We start from the raw sequence: 22,539 nt of genomic DNA, 5'->3' as shown, positions 1-22,539 counted from the left end.
TGGAAGGGCCACGCATGTCAAACAACAAAAAAGAAGGCAGCCAATCAGCTCATAACTTCAGCTTGCTCAGTTAAGCTTTGACAATAAAACCTGGAAGCTGACTGGTTTCTAGGCAGAGCTGCATCAGATTTTGCCCTCTTCAATTTTAATAAATCAGCCCCTGCGAGTTGCCACATAGTGAGTTTTTCTAGCACCTCTGGACTTCCACTATGGGGGCACAAGCACCTCATCCTTATCTCAGCCTGGGCCCTGGCCAAACAAGAGCAGCCCCATTCATACCGAGAAGGCTCAGAACTTAAGAAGAGTCTTGCCCAGAACCAGGGACAAGCCTGGTAAACCAGGCCAGATTCAACCCGAAAGGAAAAGGATCCCTCCCGCTGTACCCACCCTATTTTTATTATTATACAGGATTTATATAGCGCCAGCAGTTTACACAGCGCTTTACACCATAAGGGGGGCAGTACAATTACAATACAGTTCAACACAGAAGGAGTTGGAAGGCCCTGCTTATGGAGCTCAAACTCTAAAGGGTGGGGGAGGTGGTACAAAAGGTGATAGCCACAGGGGATGATCTGATGGAGGTGACTCAAGTACAGTTCTTAGGTGGAGGTGGGGTAGGCTTCCCTGAATAAATGCGTTTTGAAGGATCGTCTAAAGGCGGACAGGGTAGGAGCTAACCGGACATACTGCTGCAGGGAGTTCCAGAAGATTGGAGAGGCAGGAATTACAGCACCCTCTACTGGGAAAGGGAACTGGTGTTCTGTCCCCAAAAACTGATTAGAACAGATTTTTTTTTTTATTTTAAGTCCGCAAATGTGCGAAATAACGAAAAACCCGTAAGTGTTCACAAAAAAAGTGCAAGTGCAAAACACCACACAAAAAAGTGCACTTAGGGGTGTGCTTTGTCCGTCCCCCAAAGGGGATGGACCACTACCCCGATCCCCCGGGGCACGAAGCTCCTGACAGGGACAAGGTTCCCATTTGGTCCACCTAGCCAAAAGGCCTGGCGGACCACCGTTCCTTGTGGGCAGCCAAAGCCAGCCACCCAGTACTTGGTCAGGGGGCTCTCCCGAAGAGAAAACCCCCTAGGGACAGGGGAGGAAGGAACCAAAAGGCCACACATCCTCCCTCTAGACTATTACTCCCAGGCCCCAACTCCAATGGGCTCCCGGTTTCTGTTCCCCTCGTAATAACCATAAGGGCCCCCATCATACCAGCAGGGGTACTATACAACCAGTCATCCCCGCAAAGCTAGAATGACCGTGGAGCACCCCCGCTGGACACTGATTAGAACATATACTACACTTGATCTTAGCCAAAAGGCCGAGAAGCAATCAATAATTCTAGGTTCAGAGTGTCAAGGCTGGTGCTTGCTTATCAGCGCTCATATGGTGTCGGGGAGAGAGTCTTCAACACTGTGTAAGCTTAAAGAGGAACTTCACTCTCCCAATCAGCACTATTTGTAATCATTATACTAGTAGCATTAGTAAATAGATAGGAAAGTATATCACATTTACTTCTTTTACATTTGTTTTACATTTCTTCAGTTACTTCCTGATTTCCATGCCTAGGCAAAAGATTTCATACATCCCAGGAGTCTTCAGGAGGGGAGGTAGGGTTCTCAGCTCAGCCAATGCCCGAGCTAAGGGCAGATGGATTCCTGGAAGTAAATGCTACATGAATCATGTGCCCTTACTCAAGATGGCCACTGTCAGAAATGTAAGGGGGTGTTTTTCAAAATGATTTCTCAGTAAAATAAAGCATGGAGGCATGGATGGACGGGGAGGTTTGCCTTGAATATTAACAATGATTTAATATAATGTTTGGTTTGTAGTTCTCAGGTGCAGTGCAGTTTCACTTTAAAGTCAGCAAATGGAGTGTCTGCCCTAGCATTGGACCTTCCAATAAAACAGAAGGTATGTTTAGCACTACCCCCTTAGGAGTCACTAAGTTTTGGGTCCCCCTTAAGCTCTGCACAGCCAGGCAACATGCATTTTTCACACTTTGCACACTGGAGTCGAAGAACAGTCCTTGAGCTTGGGTTTTGGATTTTTATTAAGGAGTTAAGAACTTGGATGGGGGTCCAGGATTATATGGGATGTCCGAGGTACTGTGGAAATTGAAAACAAACCCCTTAGCAACCATGTACAAAAATGTGGATAGTATCAATCTTTTTCCTTGAAGAGTCTCAAAGACTCTTCCTAGCCCACTTCCTCAGACCCTGGATGATTCCTCCTCTACACCCAGCTGCAGTGAGAGTATTCCATGGGCAAGGGGGCCCCAGAAGCTGCCAATTTAACACAAGCAGTCCCAGGAGAGAAGCTAGTTGGGTCTTTCACCTGACTGCCCTCACCCCTTATTCAGCCCAGGGGGTGTAGGAGTACTCACACTGTCCTTCCTGTCAGTGGGTCTATCGCTGGGCTGGCTCCTTCCCGGCTGCTCAGGATGTCCTCCCCAGGAGACAGTGGAACAGTGGAGATCCTCTCTTCCAACAATCTACTTGTAGGTAGGCTCACTCCCTGGGGCCCCTCCCAGGCTTCACGCTCCAGCCTTCTTCACACCATCTTCCACCCAACACTGACACTGCCCGCCAGACAGTGGTGCCTTGGTCACCATGACTAGCCTCCTGCCAGGGGATTGGTCAAGGTCCATCAAACATGCAGATCTGGGCCTCCTCCCCTCCATTCCCCTGTTCCAGAAAGTTCTCAACTCTCTAGAAAGGTGGGAGAGCTCCAGACTCTAACTAACAAAAAAACAAATCTACGTAGCTAAGCTAGAGGGCATTAAATATGCTTTGCCAAGAGTCCCCCACCCCCAAATTTTGATAGATTCAGAAAGAATGTGATGAAATTCGAACCCTTGTTGGCCACCATTATTCAAGCTGGTAAGACATCCACAGCTGAGTAGTGTTTTCAAAGAGAAGTTTGTGAATTTAAAAAAAAAAAGATCATTTACAGCACCGATCCCAGCTGCAGCTTTCCCCCACAGCCTCTAGACCAGTGGTTCTCAACCTTCCTAATGCCGCGACCCTTTAATACAGTTCCTCATGTTGTGGTGACCCCCAACCATAAAATTATTTACCCAGCAATTATAATTCATGAGTGTCGTTTTACCTCCAATACTGCTGGTTCCAACACAGTAGCTGCTTCCAACACAGTAGCTGGTTCCAACACAGTAGCTGCTTTCAACACAATAGCTGCTTTCTACACAGCAGCTGCTCTTTACACATCAGAAATATGTGTTTTCCGATGGTCTTAGGCGACCCCTGTGAAAGGGTTGTTCGACCCCCAAAGGGGTCGCGACCCACAGGTTGAGAACCACTGCTCTAGACCGAGAACTGAGCAAACAAAGACCACTGATCACTCGGTTCTTGGTCTTGACTGAGCAGAGAGCCGGTGACTGTCAGTCTCTGCTCTGCCCCCCTCCCAAGTGCTCACTGGAGTTCTAGGCTGTGGAGGAGGTGGGAGCTGCTGATCCAGGCATCTGGGTGGATCCTGACTGTAAAATCAGGATCAATCCAGAGCCTGGACCAGATCCAGAGCCTGGACCAGATGAGTGACGTCAGCTGAAAGCAAGCTTTAGCTCACCGTCGGCTGAAAACAGATCACAGAGTGCAGAACTAAGTCCACTCCTGGGATCCACAGGAGACGTAGGGCCAAAAGAGCTAAGAACTTTCACCAAAATGCTAATGATGTTGCCATGCCAGTTAATGCTTAGCTGTTCACTTTTCAAGAGAACCCAATCATGTGCAAGGGAAATTAAAAAAAAAATCAGCATTTTTGCTTGCAGAGGTTTGGATGATGAAAGTCTACAGAGCGTCACCTGATTCACTACGCTCTGAGGATATTGATTTGATTTGGATTTCCCTTCTATTCATTTACTTTCCATTTTGCTAATTAAAAAATAAAAAATATACTATTTCTACTTCTGAAAACATTCCTCATTTACAGCATTTTTTCACGTCTGCCTAAAACTTTTGCACAGTATTGTACAAGTCACCAATCATAATATTCAGGGATTCAGGACTATAAGTCTGGGTTCACACTTGTGCGGCTCTGTATATCACAAGTGATTCGCACCGGAACCGCACTGCATTCCTGTGCAAATCACATGCAAATTCTATGCGGTGCAATTCGAGCCATACATTTTGTTTGGCTCAAATCGCACCGCATCCGCACCAAAAAGGTGCAGGACCCTTTTTTTGGTCTGCACTAGAATTGGATCGCATGGGTATTCACACCCATCTGATCTGATTCTGCACATCGCACTGATTTCAGGGTGCTGTTAACATTTGTTAGCAATTTTGATGCGGTATGGAATTTGCACAGAAACCGCTGCGAATTCCGCACCGCATCAGTGTGAACCTGGGCTTAAAGACAAAAAAGTTGTGAGACTTCAACTGCAGTTTCATTTTTTTTTTTTAAAGGAAACATTTTCCAAAGCATTTTTGATTTTATTTCCATAAAACACATTGCATTTCAGCCTGTCATGGACTGAAGTTTGAACCTGGACTCACATATATGCGGTGCGGTATATCGCATGTGATTCGCACAGGAACCGCACTGCATTACTGTGCAAATCACATGCAAATTCTGTGCGGTGCAATTAGAGCCATACATTTTGTATGGCTCAAGTCGCACCCAGGGGCGGACTGACAACACATGGGGCCCCCGGGCAATAGGGGATCATGGGGCCCCTGTGTCCTTGCCCAAACTCAAAAAAGCCTATGAAAAAGGTACCAGGGGCATCTCATGGGGCCCCCTACTGACCCCGGGCCCTCGGGCAGTGCCCGTGTTTCCAAATGGTCAGTCCGCCCCTGGTCGCACCGCATCCGCACCAAAAAGGTGCAGGACCCTTTTTTTGGTCCGCACTAGAATTGGATCGCATGGGTATTAACACCCATCCGATCCGATTCTGCACATCGGACCGATTTCAGGGTGTTGTTAACATACACACACGCAGCGGTTCGCATGAACGGGGTGCGATTTTGATGCGGTGTGGAATTTGCACAAACACTACTGCGAATTCTGCACCGTATCAGTGTGAAGCCGGGCATAAAGACAAAAAAGTTGTGAGACTTCCACTGCACTTTCAATTTTTTTTTTAACCACTTCCATACCGGGCACTTTTACCTCCTTCCTGCCCAGGCCAATTTTCAGGTTTCATCGCTCTCACACTTTGAATGACAATTGCACGGTCATGCAACACTGTACCCAAACTAAAAATTTTAGAATTTTCTTCACACAACTAGAGCTTTCTTTTGGTGGTATTTAATGACCGCTGGGGTTTTTTTTTTTTTGCTAAATTAACAAAAAAAGACCAAAAATTATGAACCAAAACCCATGTTTTTCTTTGTTTCTGTTATAAAAGTTTGCAAATAAATAATTTTTCTTCATAAATTTAGGCCGAGATGTATTCTGCTACATGTCTTGTATAAACGGTGCAGGACCCTTTTTTTGGTCCGCACTAGAACCGGATCGCATGGGTATTCACACCTATGCGATCTGATTCTGCACATCGCACCGCATCCGCACCAAAAACATTCAGGACCCTTTTTTGGGTCAGCACTAGAACCGGATCGCATGGGTATTCACATCTATGCGATCTGATTCAGCACATCGCACCGCATCCGCACCAAAAACATGCAGGACCCTTTTTTTGGTCCACACTAGAACCCGATTGCATGGGTATTCACATCTATGCAATCTGATTCTGCACATCGCACCGCGTTTTGCAAACCGCTTTCGGGGTGTTGTTAACTTAACATACACACCCGCAGCGGTTCGCATGAACGGGGTGCGATTCTGATGCGGTGCGGAATTTGCACAGAAAACGCTGCGAATTCCGCACCGCATCAGTGTGAACCCGGGCTTAAAGATCAAAAAGGTTGTGAGACTTCAACTGCACTTTCATTTTTTTTTTTTTTTTGTAAAGGAAACATTTTCCAAAGCATTTTTTATTTTATTTCCATAAAACACATTGTATTTCAGCCTGTCGTGGACTGACGTTTCACTGTCATTCTAGTGATCCTATTAATCAGCCCCAAATTGAGACATTTCCTAGACATTGACTATTTCCATTCTAAAAATAAAAAAAAAGTAAAGTTTTACAGTCATTAAAAGTTTAAATCAATTACAGAAAAGTTCCGCATTGGTCACCATGGCTACTGATTTGCAAGAGCTAAAAATAACACTTATAAAGAGTTAAACCTAGCGTGTTTTATATCGTAAAATTAGGCACACGCCTGGACGTCTTCAGGAATTAAAAGAAAGTTGAACGTGGAAGACTGGTCTGTCTGCGGATCTACTTCTGAAAATTCCTCCTTCGTTATGTACCTATTGATATTTGGTTTCCTGTAGGTAAATTAGCTTTCTCTAAATAGCTATAAAATTTTATAGCAGAAAACGATATAAGAGAGAGACGTGTAGGAAAAGAAAAATAATCGAAGTCCTTACTGGATAAATTATCATTTCTATGAAGTCGTTGCACTAAAAATTTGCAAAGAGGTTAATTTGGACACAAAATGTTGTGACAAGGTAATTGGGTTTGATGTTGTCTTAATTATATTTGATTATTACTTTTTTTTTTTTTTTTTTTTACTGATATGGTGGTGGGGAAGAGAAAAGTTAAACCATAGATGAAATGCTGGGAAGATGGCTGGAAACTTGCAAGCCTACAAATGTTAAAGGGGTTTTCTAGAAAATGAATTAAAAATGAATTGTTTTGGTTGATGGATGTACACCCCAGTCAAATCGGGTGCGACTTGACATACGATTTGTATGCCCTGCAACTTGCATGCCAAGTCGCACTCTATTGTTCGCTGTTAGAACAGTCATATTATTAATTAATTTAACCTCCCTAGCGGTCTGATTATGTCAGTATTTCTGTGCTCAAAGCGGTACATTTTTTTGCATGGAAATATGTATTTTTTTTTTATTGTAGGCCTGTAATTTTTAGGAATAACTCACTGAAATCTGTCCGAACAAGAGTCTAGTAAACATCCCGGGTATGATAAAATTTGAAACACGAAATCATAAATTATAATTTAATAAATAATCATAAAAAATAATAATATAATAATAACAAATTTAATTCAATGATGTAATCAAACCAAAAACACTGAAATGTGAAATATAGCGCCAAGTTCGCACATCGCTGAGCTCAGTCGCAGAATCGTTTTCAGTGTCTGATGAGGAATTTCCTACACGAATCATTATCACTCAATTCTGCAAGTGGTTCTGATTTACTATCGCTGTTCTCTAGCCAGTCTAAAACCGCTTTTGACCTAAAGGGACGCTTTTTGGACGCCATGGACGTTTCTCAGTTTCCAGGCAGAGAGAACAGTAAAAATGCAGGCAGGGCGCCGGACAAAGCACTCGGGACAAAATGTATGTGAAATGGTTTGATACAGGAATGTTATACTATGTGATTTTAGTGATTTTAGTGAATGTGACTTTTTGTCATTTTCAAATTTCCCGCCAGTTCCGTCCGCCGTACGTCCCGACGTCGCAGGGAACAGAACCCGGAAGACAGATGCCGGCATCGGCCGGAGGACATTGCCAGGGACACTGCAGGGGGACATCGCGGGAGCGCAGGACAAGGTAAGTGAAGAAGAGATCCCGGAGCAATGCTGCAGTGTATTCCCGAGTGTAGTTCGGGGTTACCGCTTGTGGTGCTGAAACTTTACCCCGAGCTACACTCGGGAATACCGCCAGGGAGGCTACTTAATTTCAGGTACTTATATATGCCAAATATGCAGAGTAGGCACCGGCCTATGGGCCCCATGCTGTTTAAGGGCCCCACAAGGACAGATCAAAATAATGTTGATCTTGAAAGAAAATGATAATGAAGCCTTCTTAAATTGTTTACAAAAGAAAGAAAAAAATGAACCAACTCAAAAAAACGAAAAAAAAAAAACTTTACATTAACCAGTTCAGCTCCAGAACAACCTTTTAAAAATTTTCGCCTACATGTAAAAATCGTAATTTTTAGCTTAATAAAAATGACTTAAACCCCCAAAACATTATTTATTTTCTGAAAGCAGAGGCCGTGTGGAATAAAGAGGTGATAGTTGCAAATTTTTATGTCACATGATATTTGCGTAAATGTTTATTTAACGCAAATTGTGTGAAAAAAACATAATAAAATGAGTTTTCGTGCAAAAGCACACAATGGATTACCCATTTTTGGGTAGCCTCCCTAGCGGTCTGATTATGTTAGTATTTCAGTGCTCAGAGCGGTACATTTTTTTGCATGGAAATATGTATTTTTTTTTATTGTAGGCTGTAATTTTTAGGAATAACTCACTGAAATCTGTCCGAACAAGAGTCTAGTAAACATCCCAGGTATGATAAACTTTGAAACACGAAATCATAAATTATAATTTAATAAATAATCATAAAAAATTATAATATAATAATAATAAATTTAATTCAATAATATAATCAAACCAAAAACACTGAAATGTGAAATATAGCGCCAAGTTCGCACATCACTGAGCAAAGACGCAGAATCGTTTTCAGTGTCTGATGATGAATTTCCCCACGAATCATTATCACTCAATTCTGCAAGTGGTTCTGATTTACTATCGCTGTTCTCTAGCCAGTCTAAAACCACTTTTGACCTAAAGGGACGCTTTTTGGACACCATGGACGTTTCTCAGTTTCCAGGCAGAAAGAACAGTCAAAATGCAGGCAGGGCGCCGGACAAAGCACTCGGGACACAATGTATGTGAAATGGTTTGATACAGGAATGTTTTACTATGTGATTTTAGTGCATTTAGTGAATGTCACTTCTACAATTTTCAAATTTCCCACCAGTTCCGTCCCCCGTACATCCCGACGTCGCAGGGAATGGAACTTGAAAGACAGATGCCGGCATCGGCCGGAGGACATTGCCGGGGACACTGCAGGGGGGACATCGCGGGAGCGCAGGACAAGGTATTGTGTCCCATTGTTGGTGTCAATAGAAGAAATTGTGTCCCATTGTTTGTGTCATTGGGAGAAATTGTGTCCCAACATTGGTGTCATTGGGAGAAATTGTGCCCCATCATTGGTGCCATTGGTAGGTATTGTGTTTCATCACTGGTATCATTGTGCCCCGTTGTTGGTGTCATTGGGAGGGATTATGTTCCATCATTGGAGTCCTTGGGCACCATTGTTAGTGTCACTGGGAGAAATTGTGCCCATCATTGGTGTTATTGGGAGGAATTGTATCCCATCATTGGTGTCATTGGGAGAAATTGTGCCCCATCATTGGTGTCATTGGGAGGAATTTGCCTCTTTATTGGTGTCATTGGGAGGAATTGTGTCCCATCGTTGCTGTCATTGGGAGGAAATGTGTCCCATTGTTGGTGCCAATAGGAGAAATTGTGTCCCGTTGTTTGTGTCATTGGAAGAAATTGTGTCCCATCATTGGTGTCATTGAGAGGAATTGGTGTCAGGGAGGGGAATTGTGCCCCATTGTTGGTGCCATTGGTAGGAATTGTGTTTCATCACTGGTATCATTGTGCCACGTTGTTGGTGTCATTGGGAGGGATTATGTTCCATCATTGGAGTCCTTGGGCACCATTGTTAGTGTCATTGGGAGAAATTGTGCCCATCATTGGTGTTATTGGGAGGAATTGTATCCCATCATTGGTGTCATTGGGAGGAATTGTGTCCCATCGTTGCTGTCATTGGGAGGAAATGTGTTCCATTGTTGGTGCCAATAGGAGAAATTGTATCCCGTCGTTTGTGTCATTGGGAGAAATTGTGTCCCATCATTGGTGTCATTGAGAGGAATTGGTGTCAGTGAGGGGAATTGTGCCGCATTGTTGATATCAGTGGATGAAATAGTGCCCCAAGGACCGGATAAAAGCAAACAAGGGGCCACCTCAGTTTGGAGACCACTGCTTTAGATCATAGCTAGATATACAGATTAAAGCAAAACTTTATGCTCAAGCCCCAGGAAACAGGACAATTAGGTGCCGTATTTGCACTGCTTCTACATTTTATTCATATAGTTATCTTCTTATAAAAGACATTCGTGGCTTTTATTATTTCCTCCTACGATTCTGCACCACTTATTCTTTATTTAAATTTGAACTCCAGCCAAGCAGCTAAATTCAGAGACCAGAGACCGGGATCTTAAAGGATAAGTTCACCTTTTGCAAAAAATAATAAATGCACATCTTTTTTAGAGGTTAAAAAGAAGGTACATTAAGGGGTTGATTTACTAAAGGCAAATAGACTGTGCACTTTGCAAAGTGCAGTTATACAAGGTACGGGCAGACAGCTTACTGGGTTTTTATTTTCTCTGCATAGTTTTTTGAAGTTGTAATTTTTTTGTCATCATTTTTCAGAAAATGAAGAAATTAAAAAAATTATTTTCACTATTTTTTTTGACATACTGTCACCAGTGCAGTACAGTGTCATCATATAACTGGCATGGCGTTGATCAGGGACACTGACTGGTGACCGTACGAAAAAAAACCAATTTTGATAATTTTTTTCAATTATTTTTTATTTTTTTACTTTTTGTTAATTTTTTTTCTCTTTTTTTAAGATTATTTTTCATATTACACTATGACCAAAGTAGTATAATGTTACCATAGAAACATTGTACTACTTTGGGGAAATGATGATTTTTTTTTACACAATTTGATTGCTTACAGCAAATCAATTAATTCAGTTTTTTTTGTTGTGATTAGCTGTGATTGGCCATGGCTAATCACATGACACAGATGGGCTGTGATTGGCCCAGCCTGTGCATGTGATCACTGTGACCATTCACAGCTAGACACACTTGTATACAATGGATGGCATGAAAGGAAACCATCCATTGTATACAACTGTCATGTGACCTGTTGTGAATGGACACAGCGCAGCCCTGTGGGCACGCTCAAAGCGCGATCCGAGAAGGACGTAATATGACGCCCTACCGGAGGGACGAGAGGTTTGCCCTACCAGGGGGACGAGAGGTTTGCCCTACCGGAGGGATGAGAGGTTTGCCCTACCGCAGGGACGAGAGGTTTGCCCTACCTAAGGGATGAGAGGTTTGCCCTACCTGAGGGACGAGAGGTTTGCCCTACCAGAGGGGCGAAAGGTTTGCCCTACCGAAAGGAACAAGAGGTTTGCCCTACCAGAGGGACGAAAGGTTTCGCCCTACCGGAGGGATGAGAGGTTTGCCCTACCGGAGGGACTAGAGGTTTTCCCTACCGGAGGGATGAAAGGTTTGCCCTACCGGAGGGACGAGAGGTTTGCCCTACCCGAGGGACGAGAGGTTTGCCCTACCAGAGGGACGAGAGGTTTGCCCTACCAGAGGGATGAGAGGTTTGCCCTACCGGAGGGACGAGAGGTTTGCCCTACCGGAGGGACGAGAGGTTTGCCCTACCAGAGGCGCGAAAGGTTTGCCTTACCGGAGGGAGGAGAGGTTTGCCCTACCGGAGGGACGAGAGGTTTGCCCTACCGGAGGGACGAGAGGTTTGACCTACCGGAGGGACGAGAGGTTTGCCCTACCGGAGGGATGAGAGGTTTGCCCTACCGGAGGGACATGAGGTTTGCCCGGCAGTCATTTGACTATAGGCCGGGTGGGAAGTGGTTAATTGAACAAGCTGAAGTTAGAAGCTGATTGGCTGCCATGCACAGCTGCACCAGATTCTGCACTGTCCAGTTTTAGTAAATCAACCCCAGCGTCCCTTTAAAAGTTGCAGGCAGGCCACCTTAGGAGGGTGGGGATATAATCACATCCAACCAATTAAATGATCAGCACACACACACAAAAAACAAACTAGGGCAGCACAGTGGCTAAATGGTTAGCACTTCCGCCTGGCAGTACTAGGGTTGTTGGTTCGAATCCCAACCATGGCACCACCTTGCTGGAGTTTACATGTTGTGCCTGTGTGGGTTTCCTCCGGGTACTCCAGTTTCCTCCCACACTCCAAAGACATGCTGGTAGGTTAATTGGATCCTGTGTAAATTGTCCCTAGTATGTGTATGTATGAATGTGAGTTAGGGACCTTAGATTGTACGCCCCTTGAGGATTAGGGACTGATGTGAATGTACAATATATATATGTATGTAAAGTGCTGTGTAAATTAACGGTGCTATATAAGCACCTGAAATAAATAAATAAACTAGTACAATTTGTTAGGGATCTGTAGTTGCTATCTAACAAAAATCCCTAATCGCTTTAAATTTGAAATATAAAACACAGTAGCGAGCTCTGACACCGGGGAAAAGAAAATCATTGGATTATATCAGGTGAAGGACAACACAATGTCAGTAATAGAGATGAGCAGCTATCTTGAATCATTTTGATGATGTGACGAGCGGCCACACAAAGGCTTTTATACCTTTTCAGGAAAGCAATAAAAACAAAGTCCTAATGATAAAAATACACTTGGCCTTGCGACAAGTTTTTCCTCATCTTTCATCTGTTCTCGCTTATGGGAGTCGGGTTTGGCGGAGCGGTCTTAAAGGGAAGCTATAATGGTGTTTAGCCAGTTTTATGTAAAGTTGATTTTGTCTTAAATCTCCTCTTCTCAAGAGAGAATAAATTCAGTTCCTCTAATCTTTCCTCATAGCTGATCTCCTCCATGCCTCTTATCAGTTTGGTTGCCCTTCTCTGTACTTTCTCCAGTTCCCCAATGTTCTTTTTGTGAATTGGTGCCCAAAACCGAACTGCATATTCCAGATGAGGTCTTACTAATGATTTGTACCGGGGGAAATGATATCTCTCTCTGGAGTCTATACCTCTTTTAATACAAGAGAGGATTTTGCTCGCTTTAGAAACTGCAGCTTGGCATTGCATGTCATTATTAAGCCAAATATTTACTATATATATATATATATTTATTTACACAGGCAGTCCCTGAGTTACAAACCTCTGACTCATACTTAAGAACGGAGGCAGTGTGAGATCATGCTGGCCCCGGAAACCGCCCTTCCCTGTGTATCCCCCTCCTAGGTAGGTTGCTAGGATGTACATAGTCTAGTTTAGTGTAGTGTGGTCTCCTAGTATAGCGTGGTCTCCTTGTATAGTGTGGTCTCCTAATATGATGTGGTCTCCTAGTATGGCATGGTCTCCTAGTATAGCATGGTCTCCTAGTATAGCATGGTCTCCTAGTATAGCGTGGTCTCCTAGTATGGCGTGGTCTCCTAATATGATGTGGTCTCCTAGTATAGTGTGGTCTCCTAGTATAGCGTGGTCTCCTAGTATGGCGTGGTCTCCTAATATGATGTGGTCTCCTAGTATAGTGTGGTCTCCTAGTATAGTGTGGTCTCCTAGTATAGCGTGGTCTCCTAGTAAAGCGTTGTTTCCTAATATAGCGTGGTCTCATATTATAGCGTGGTTTCCTAGTATAGCGTGGTCTCATAGTATAGCGTGGTCTCCTAGTATAGTGTGGTCTCATAGTAAAGCGTGGTCTCATAGTATAGCGTGGTTTCCTAGTATAGCGTGGTCTCATAGTATAGCGTGGTCTCCTAGTATAGCGTGGTCTCATAGTATAGCGTGGTCTCATAGTAAAGCGTGGTCTCATAGTATAGCGTGGTCTCCTAGTATAGCGTGGTTTCCTAGTTTAGCGTGGTCTCATAGTATAGCGTGGTCTCCTAGTATAGTGTGGTCTCATAGTAAAGCGTGGTCTCATAGTATAGCGTGGTCTCCTAGTATAGTGTGGCCTCATAGTAAAGCGTGGTCTCATAGTATAGCGTGGTCTCATAGTAAAGCATGGTCTCCTAGTATAGTGTGGTCTCCTAGTATAGTGTGGTCTCCTAGTATAGTGTGGTCTCCTGCTTAGACTGATAGGTAATACATAGCAGCTTCTCTGCTTAACGCCAAGCTACATTTGTGGCTCACAGTGCTGTTGCTGTGATTGGCTCCTCTGCATCTAGGAGCCCTTGGAAGGGCTGTCTGCAGTCTCTGGTCATCTCCTGTACTGTGTCTGCAGTCTCTGGTCATCTCCTGTACTGTGTCCGCAGTCTCTGGCCATCTCCTGTACTGTGTCTGCAGTCTTTGGTCATCTCCTGTACTGTGTCCGCAGTCTCTGGTCATCTCCTGTACTGTGTCTGCAGACTCTGGTCATCTCCTGTACTGTGTCTGCAGTCTCTGGTCATCTCCTGTACTATGTCTGCAGTCTCTGGTCATCTCCTGTACTGTGTCTGCAGTCTCTGGTCATCTCCTGTACTATGTCTGCAGTCTCTGGTCATCTCCTGTACTATGTCTGCAGTCTCTGGTCATCTCCTGTACTGTGTCCGCAGTCTCTGGTCATCTCCTGTACTATGTCTGCAGTCTCTGGTCATCTCCTGTACTATGTCCGCAGTCTCTGGTCATCTCCTGTACTATGTCTGCAGTCTCTGGTCATCTCCTGTACTATGTCCGCAGTCTCTGGTCATCTCCTGTACTGTGGCTGCAGTCCATTGGTTCAGAATATTTTTTTTCTTGTTTTTCTCCTCTAAAACCTAGGTGCGTCTTATGGAGCGAAAAATACGGTAAATTGAATTTGGGCACAGTGTTGCATGACCGAGCAATTACCAGTAAAAGTAGTGCCGTTCCGAATAGCAAAAAAAATACCCTGGTCATGAAGGGGTAGTCCAGAGCTTAAGTGGTTAAAAAAAAAAGCTTTGTATTGAGATACACTTAGTTATTTCTGAAAAACATGGCCAACATTTTGGAGAGTTTTGACAGGCACCTATCTAATTCATGAAAAAACCTTCATCTCTGCCTGTCTGTTATCATCCTAAAATGATCACAGGTCATGTGGAAAAAAAAAATAAAGTAAATGAAAACTAAACACAAGGAGTAAAATCCTTATGTTTGCCTAAGAAACACAAAAATTTCCATCCAAATAAATAATTCATGTCTGGATGGGTTGAGTTCTAGTCTTCTAGAAGGTGCCAACAGATGGTTTTACATTTATAGAAAGCACACGCTGACTTCCAAGAGAAATTAACATGCAGAAAGTATATCAGTCGTTCTAAAGCACAAATATGGGTATGATGTGAAACTTGATTCTCCCAGGTGAATAATTTCCACTCCTATTTTTTTTTTTTTCTTAGCAAAACAATAAACAATGTTTGCGATGTCATAGTAACTTCATTGTGATACATCAAGATGACGCGAAGGCTGGAACCCAACGGCGGAAGGACAGATTTGTTCTTAGAAGTCAGGTTTCCTGTGCTATACAATGGTATGGGGATCAACACTATCGCCTTGCAGCCATTGGGGCCCGTCTTTTTTTTTTTTTTTTTTATTAGTTATAATAAATCATAACCTATAAATAAATAAATACCTAAAAAATAAGTCACCCCTATTTTTAACCTCCTCGGCGGTATGATTCTTTCCGATTTTTTGTGCTGAAAGCGGTACATTTTTTTGCATGGAAATATGTAGTTTTTTATTGTAGGCTGTAATTTTTAGGAATAACTCACTGAAATCTGTCCGAACAAGAGTCTAGTAAACATCCCGGGTATGATAAAACTTGAAACACGAAATCATAAATTATAATTTAATAAATAATCATAAAAAATAATAATATAATAATAATAAATTTAATTCAATAATATAATCAAACCAAAAACACTGAAATGTGAAATACAGAGGCAAATTCGCACATCGCTGAGCAAAGTCGCAAAATCGTTTTCAGTGTCTGATGACGAATTTCCCCCATGAATCATTATCACTCAATTCTCCAAGTGGTTCTGATTTACTATCGCTGTTCTAAAACCGCTTTTGACGTAAAGGGACGCTTTTTGGACGCCATGGACTTTTCTCAGTTTCCAGGCAGAAAGAACAGTAAAAATGCAGGCAGGGCGCCGGACAAAGCACTCGGGACAAAATATATGTGAAATGCATTGAAACAGCAATGACAGCAAAAATGAAATTTTTTAAAAATTTCAAATTTCCCGCCGGTTCCGGCGCCCGTACGTCCCGACGTCACAGGGACCAGAACACGGAAGCCGGATGCCGGCATCGGCCGGAGGAGATGGCCGGGGATGCTGCAGGGGACACATTGCGGGAGCGAAGGACAAGGTAAGTGCTGCAGGGACTCCCTGAGCAACGCCGCATGGTAAGCCCGAGTGTAGCTCGGGGTTACCGCTCTTGGTATTGAAATTTTACCCCGAGCTACACTCGGGAATACCGCTAAGGAGGTTAATGAATACAATGTGCACAGATGATCTTCAAATGTGTTGGGGAAACAACCAATTCAGCCTATACCTAGACACCGTATTTTGGGGATAAATAATAATTATTTTTTTAAAAAATAAAAAATGTTAGATCTAGAGATGTGCATGATGGAAAAATTTGTTTTGTTACAGATTTGTTAGTTAAGTTAATAATTTCATTTAGTCATATCCATTTTGTTAGAAAAATTCGGAATGAGTTTTGTATATTTAGATTAGTTTCATATTTGTTGTTTTCATATTCAAATCTCAGAAGATGGCTATGGTCATTCTATTTTATTCTATTCTATTTTTTATATTCTATTCTAATCTTTTCTATTCTATTATGTTTTATTCTGTTCTATTTTACTCCATTCAGTTCTTTTCATGTTTTTTCCTATTCTATTCTTTTATTTTCTATTCTTTTTATTATTATTATACAGGATTTATATAGCACCAATAGTTTGCTCAGCACTTTACAATATAAAGGGAGACAATACAGCAACAATACAGTTCAATACAGGAGGGTTAGGAGCATTTGGAAACTCGGGCACTGCCCGAGGGCCCGGGGTCAGTAGGGGGCCCCATGAGATGCCCCTGGTACCTTTTTCATAGGCTTTTTTGAGTTTGGGCAAGGACACAGGGGCCCCATGACCCCCTATTGCCCAGGGGCCCCATGAGTTGTCAGTCCGCCCCTGACCTAGACACTGTATTTTGGGGAAAAATAATTATTATTTTTTTAAAAATGTTTTATTATGTTAGATCTAGAGAGGTGCATGATGGAAAAATTTGTTTTGTTACAGATTTGTTAGTTAAGTTAATAATTTCATTTAATCATATCCATTTTGTTAGAAAAATTCGGAATGAGTTTTGTATATTTAGATTAGTTTCATATTTGTTGTTTTCATATTCAAATCTCAGAAGATGGCTATGGTCATTCTATTTTATTCTATTCTATTCTATTCTATTCTAATCTTTTCTATTCTATTATGTTTTATTCTGTTCTATTTTACTCCATTCAGTTCTATTCATGTTTTTTTTACTATTCTATTCTTTTATTTTATTTTCTATTCTTTTTATTATTATTATTATACAGGATTTATATGGCGGCAACAGTTTGTTCAGCGCTTTACAATATAAAGGGAGACAATACAGCAACAATACAGTTCAATACAGGAGGGTTACGAGCAGGGGTGGGCTGACCATTTGGAAACTCGGGCACTACCCAAGGGCCCGGGGTCAGTAGGGGGCTCCATGAGATGCCCCTGGTACCTTTTTCATAGGCTTTTTTGAGTTTGGGCAAGGACACAGGGGTCCCATGATCCCCTATTGCCTGGGGGCCCCATGAGTTGTCAGTCCACCCCTCGTTAGGAGGGCCCTGTTCCTTGGAGCTTGCAATCTAAGACAGTCTATTCTTTTCTATTCTATTAGGTTTTATTCTGTTCTATTTTACTCCATTCAATTCTATTCATGATTTTTTCCTATTCTATTCTTTTATTTTCTATTCTTTTTATTATTATTATTGTAAAGAATTTATATAGCACCAACAGTTTGCTCAGCGCTTTACAATATAACGGGAGATAACACAGCAACAATACAATTCAATACAAGAGGGTTAGGAGGGCCCTGATCCTAGGAGCTTACAATCTAAGACAGTCTATTCTTTTCGATTCTGTTATGTTTTATTCTGTTCTATTTTACTCCATTCAGTTCTATTCATGTTTTTTTCCTATTCTATTCTTTTATTTTCTATTCTTCTTCTTATTATTATACAGGATTTATATAGCGCCAACAGTTTGCTCAGCACTTTACAATATAATGGAAGACAATACGGCAACAATACAGTTCAATACAAGAGGGTTAGGAGGGCCTGCTCCTTGGAGCTTACAATCTAAGACAGTCTATTCTTTTTGATTCTATTATGTTATTTTCTATTCTATTCTGTTTTATTATATTATATTTTACTCTATCCAATTCTATTAATTTTTTCCTACTCTATTCTTTTATTTTCCATTCTATTCTGTTCTATCCTTTTTTTATTCTGTTCTATTTTATTCTATTCTATTCTTTTCTATTATATTTTATTCTGTTGTATTCTATTCTTTTCCATTCTTTTTAATTCTATGCAATGTTTTCAGTTCTATCCTATAAGGCAGCCTAAGTAGGAATCTTCATCTTATTTCATTTTTATACCTTACTGTATTTATTGCAATATTCATTTTCCAATTCAAATTCATTTTTAAATTCAGATAATTAATTTCCTTATAATTTATTTCGGATTCATGGAAATTTGTTACTGTTGTGATTTGGAAATCCGGATACACTCCAAATAGCAAAAATTTAGTCTGAATTTCAATTGGTAATAAAAGGAATAGAACAAGTCTAGTTAGATAGTACAGTCAGCTATAAATACATTTATCTGACAATCTAATTAAAGTTTGACAACAGGTGTTCATTGATCGCAGTTTTTTTTATATATCCTTGGGGGTCTATTTATAAAAAAATTAGCATAGCCATTCATCCAGTAAATTTTCATGAACATTCGTTTTCTGCAAAATCGGGCCAACAAAATGTAACAATTCTAGTGTGGAATATAAGGATGCCGCACTCCTAGTAGCTCATGTATAGATTCAGATGAAGAGTGGTCTCAGCCTAGGCTCCTCCCATGCCACACCCCTGATGTCACGACCAACAACGCCACCATCAGTCCCACCCCGCAAGCCAGAGTACTTGGTGTCATCCTAGACTCCAATCTGTCTTTCCAGCCCCAAGTCCAATCGCTGACAAACTCATGTAGACTTCACCTCCGCAACATCGCCAAAATACGTCCGTTCCTAACCCCAGAAACTACTAAGCAACTCATTCCCTCCCTTATTATATCACAACTTGACTAGTGTAACTCCCTCCTCACCGGCTTACCTCACCACAGGCTATCCCCACTACAGTCTATCATGAATGCTGCTGCCAGACTTATCCACCTTACTAACCGCTTCATATCCACCACCCCCCTCTGCCAATCCCTCCTCTGGCTTCCGATTGCCCAACGGATAAAATTCAAAATGCTAACATTGACGTACAAAGCTGTCCATCATACTGCCCCGAACTACATCACCGATCTGGTATCCAAATACCACCCAAAACGTACTCTCCACTCCTCACAAGACCTCCTACTCTCTAGTTCCCTGGTCTCCTCCTCCCATGCCTGTCTCCAGGACTTCTCCAGGGCTTCCCCCATCCTCTGGAACTCCCTACCACAATCCATCAGACTATCACCTACTCTCCTCACCTTTAGGCGCACCCTGAAAACCCACCTCTTCAGGGAAGCCTACCCCGCCCTCAGCTAATTACCGACCTCCTCCACTCTTCCTACCACTCCATCCCCCACAGCTATTTCCTCCTGTACCACTATCCCCTCCCTCCTAGATTGTAAGCTCCAAGGAGCAGGGCCCTCGAATCCCTCATGTATTGAATTGTATTGTTAATGTACTGTCTCGTGTACGGTCTCCCATTATAATGTACAGCGCTGAGCAAACTGTTGGCGCTATATAAATCCTGTATAATAATGTGTTTCCTTGCCCGTAGGCAAGTGGTTAAACTTGTTTTCTACATTTCTTCAGTTACTTCCTGGTTTCCATGCCTAGGCAAATGATGTTATACATCCCAGGAGTCTTCAGGAGGGGAAGAAGGATTCTCAGCCCTGTGTTATTTATATTTACCAACACAGGGCTTTCTTCTGTCATTTGTTTAGCCGATCAGAGGGTCCCAAGGCAGCAGACAGAAATGACACTCAGTGGACTGAGACAAGTACACACTATAGGGGAATATGCTTTTGTAGCGCTACCCCATTAGGAGTTGCTGAGTTTTTGGGTCCCCCTATAATCCTGCATAGCCAGACAACATGCATTTTCCACAGACCTGTATCTAGGAGTCAGTAATCAGTCCTTGGGCTTGTTTTTTTTATGTTTTATTAGGGGGTTCAACTTGGATGGGGTAGGGGGGTATATGGAATGCCCAATGGAACTGATGAGGACAACTTCCTGGAACTATTTATAGTCTCTGCTGCAATACAGTCTGTTTTGGAGAGCTAGCCAGCATCTCCCATAGTACCACCCCAGACCCCACACCCCAGATAAACCCCTCTACTTTACTCAGCTGTCTGGAGGTATCCCTGAGCAGGGGATCTGGTGCCTGTCGCTTTAAGGAATTAGACAGACCAGTAGGTGGTGAATCTGGTTTCCCACCAGAATGCTCCTTCCCTTATCTGGCCCAGGGGGTGCAGGTCTACTTACTTAGTCCTTCTCCTGTGCAACTTGAGGATTGGTGGCTTCTACCAGGCCTTCTAGCTGGGCCGCTCCTTCCCTGCTGCACAGATGTTCCTTGCTCTGAGGGCCGGAGAGGGTCTGAGTTTTCATCCTTTTCAGCTCTCCTGCCTGTAGGTGAGTCCCCCTCTCCATCTGGGCCCCCTCTCAGACTTCTGCTCTCAGCCTCACATTCTCTCTTTCAGTCTTCCACCCGAACTCTCCTCTGCAGCTGAGCAGGCTCAATCACTTTTAATGGTTGTCCTGACCCCTTGCCAAGCTTCTCATTGGGGATCAGCTAGGCTCCCTCAAAAGTGCAGATCAGCCACTCCTCAGATCCACCCACTGCTTCTAGACCTTTCTCCAAAGATCTAGAGCAGGGGGAAATTCCAGAGGGCTGGTCTGCATAGCCTCTAAGCTCTGACCATGATTTGACCCCTGCTAACTATCACGCCTAGGCTGCTACTCGGCCCTCCCAGCTAACAATTGAGGTCTAGCTCCCTCTAGCTGACTAGGAGGGTGCTACACTTTGTTCATATTTCATGTCTGAGGTTTAAAACCACTTTAATGCTCAATGCTGCATATAGATGATGCATGTCTGCTCTATTCTTGGGTACGCTTCATTGATCCCTCCAGAACTGTGATTGAGCTGTCACCAAAAGCTCATAGTCATCTACCGATGGGCTCCTGATGGCGTCAGCTCATGACATAAGGGCTGGCTCCTGGTGTTGGCAAGGGGTTCATGTTTTTAGGCACAGTTCCTCTTGTTGAGCGAACATTAAGGGCTCATGTACAGGGGGCGATTGGAAAACTCTTCTGAACGATGGAAACTGACTGCTGGAAAACATAGGTTAAAAAAGTAAATTTATCCGCGTTTGCATACCGCGTTTATGTGCGTTTGCGTTTAGAAGCGTTTTTAAAAGATAACCTCAGGAGACCTTCACCTAACCTCAGGAGAGAAATAGAGAGAGCAGAAGCAGAGGGAGCAGTATGTGTTGAGATGACCTGTCTTTTCTGGTTGTATTCACTATGGATCCCATCATGAGCATAATGCGGCACGTTCTACCATTTATTCCTTCACGCAAAACCTGGAACTGACTGCGCTGGTGTACCGGGTCCATTTGAATACCTGAAAATGCATTTCTGATGATGAAAAAAGGCTCTGGACAACATCTTGACATGAAACAGTTAAAAAATGCTTATAAACGCGACTAACCGCGTTTACACATAGTTGAAACGCCGGTAAAATCTGCTCCTGAACGCAAGTTTGGTGCGTTCAAAAAAAACGACTGTAAACTCAACTGCCTGTAAACGACGATGTGTACACGGACACATAGGAACGCATTAGGGAGAGTTCAGGGGCTGCTGAAAAAAACGCTGAACAGCCCCTGAACGTCAGTTTAGCAGTTGCAGTGTACATGAGCCCTAAATTGGTTGAAAACCTGTAGTGTATGCAGTGAGAGCTGATTGGAGGGAATGGACCCCTCCCACCACCACCACCACCACCCATCACACAACACACAGGAACAGAGCTGAAGCTGCCAATCACAGGCTGTGTGCAGGAGCTCCCTACATGCACACCACTTTCCTAATAGGGTTAATGAACAGAATGCGGTTGCCAGGGGGTTAAAAACAAGTGTACTCTAAGAGCAAGAACCATGCTATGTTAACTTAACCACTTCCCGACCGGCCGTTGCATATAAATGGCTGGACGGTGGCACTGCAGGGTCGGGTGGCCTCCCCGCACCCTGCTTGTGCGCGCTCCCTGGGAGCGCGCAGCACAGCGATCCGGTGCCCGCTGTGTCCTCCGGACACAGTGAAACACCAATCGTCGGATGGGACCTCTGTACGAGGTCCCGATCATGTGATCACTGATTGGCCAATCAGTGATCACATGCAAAGTAGTAAGCAAGATGTCACTTGTGACATCATTGCTTACTACGTGTGAAACCTGTGAATGATCACAGAGGTCACATGGTACAAGGCTATTCACAACAGCCTTGTACCATGTGACAAGCTGTGACCAATCACAGCTCACTCAGTACTTCTCAATAAGTGCAAGAATGCAGACAGAGAGGAGAAATGATTGCTTTTACATCCTA

General features: G+C 43.0%; 1 protein-coding gene and 1 pseudogene across 2 annotated transcripts in view; both read right to left on the bottom strand.

Moving 5' to 3' along the window:
* The window catches only part of DGKB (diacylglycerol kinase beta), a 784,212-nt gene that overhangs the window by 122,103 nt on the left and 639,570 nt on the right, over window positions 1-22,539 (bottom strand). The window lies entirely within an intron of this gene.
* LOC149444744 (U2 spliceosomal RNA) lies at window positions 1,197-1,335 on the bottom strand (annotated as a pseudogene).

Source organism: Staurois parvus, unplaced genomic scaffold (assembly GCF_062004578.1).
Source record: "Staurois parvus isolate SC_StPar_1 unplaced genomic scaffold, SC_StPar_1.0 ptg000779l, whole genome shotgun sequence".
NCBI classification, from domain to species: Eukaryota; Metazoa; Chordata; class Amphibia; order Anura; family Ranidae; genus Staurois; species Staurois parvus.
The sequence above is the reverse complement of the archived record's forward strand: the minus strand, read 5'-3'. Positions and strand labels throughout refer to the sequence as shown.